The sequence below is a fragment of the Nannospalax galili genome, unplaced genomic scaffold (genome assembly GCF_000622305.1).
Source record: "Nannospalax galili isolate Female #2095 unplaced genomic scaffold, S.galili_v1.0 scaffold14, whole genome shotgun sequence".
Classification (NCBI taxonomy): domain Eukaryota; kingdom Metazoa; phylum Chordata; class Mammalia; order Rodentia; family Spalacidae; genus Nannospalax; species Nannospalax galili.
This window is the reverse complement of record NW_008336953.1, coordinates 4,752,837-4,754,044: the sequence shown is the minus strand read 5'-3', so window position 1 is coordinate 4,754,044 and position 1,208 is coordinate 4,752,837. Positions and strand designations below refer to the sequence as shown.

The window sequence follows — 1,208 nt, the reverse complement described above, 5'->3', positions numbered from 1 at the left end:
GTGAGGAAGAAATCTCAACCCTTCCCAAGGAACTATTGGCAACCAATGGCTGCTGGGAAGAGATGTCAGTCTCTTTTAAGGTGATTCCTGGTAGGTTAATGAGGCACCAGTGGATGAACCCACACTGAAGCATATTTGGTGACACAAATTTAATTCTATAGGCCTTAATATGTGTGTGCGTGTGTGTGTGTGTGTGTGTGTGTGTGTGTGAAGCTGGGTGGAGATAGTGATGAAGGAGTGCAGATCAGGGAGGGGAATTTAAACACAATCAAAATATATTGTATGAAGTTTAAATTAAAAAATGATATATCTTTATTTTTAATCTTATAGTAATTCTGTAGATGTGTGCAAAGGACAGACAGACTTATGAGTTTTTGAAATCTGTTTTTATTTACTTTTTCTAAAATAAAAAAATCATTGGTTATAATTTTTAATACTAAACATTCCACAACTGGACAGGTGTTTTCTGATTGGCTGATTCATCTCCTTTGCTGTATAAATTATCTGAGATATATGAGTAGGCGATATTTCTTTATATAATATGTATCTTCCTTTTGAAAGTATGGAGTAAATACTGTATTTTAAATATCTTATCTGTTATTTTTATTTTATGTGTATGAGTATATTGCCTGCATGAAGGTAGGTGCACCCATGTCATGAATACCCATAGAGGTCAGAAGAGGGCGCCAGGTCCCCTTGGAACTGGAATTACACATAGGTGTAAACCTCCATGTGGGTGCTGGGAACCGAACCCTGGTCCTCTGCAAGAGCAGCCAGTGTTCTTAACCATTGAGTTATCACTCCAGTCCTAAATACTGCATTATTATTATTATTATTATTATTATTACTATTTAAATATAGGACGCTTCAGGAACTTGTGTGTCATCCTAGCACAGGGGCCATGCTAATCTTCTCTGGATCATTCCAATTTTAGTATATAGACTGTCCAAGCGAGCATCTAAATACTGTATTTTAAACCACAAAAAAATCCTAAGCGTTAAGAAGCAAACTTGGGGAGCTGGGGATGTGGCTCAGTAGTAGGGCACTGGTCTAGCATGATCAAGGAGCTCAGTTCAATCCCCAGTGCCACAAAAACAAACCTAGAAGTGAAGAAACAATGTTGTCCCTCTGCATACAGCATGGTCCTCTGGTTAGGAGAAGTCATAAGCAGATTATAGAAAGACTACTAGCACTAATCAGTTTGGCCA

At 37.9% G+C, this 1,208-nt stretch overlaps 1 non-coding gene across 1 annotated transcript; it reads right to left on the bottom strand.

Moving 5' to 3' along the window:
- Positions 1–851: 851 nt before the first annotated feature.
- Positions 852–960, bottom strand: LOC115070142. Its single transcript, XR_003849349.1, has one exon. It is a non-coding gene; the product is annotated as a U6 spliceosomal RNA (small nuclear RNA).
- Positions 961–1,208: the final 248 nt, after the last annotated feature.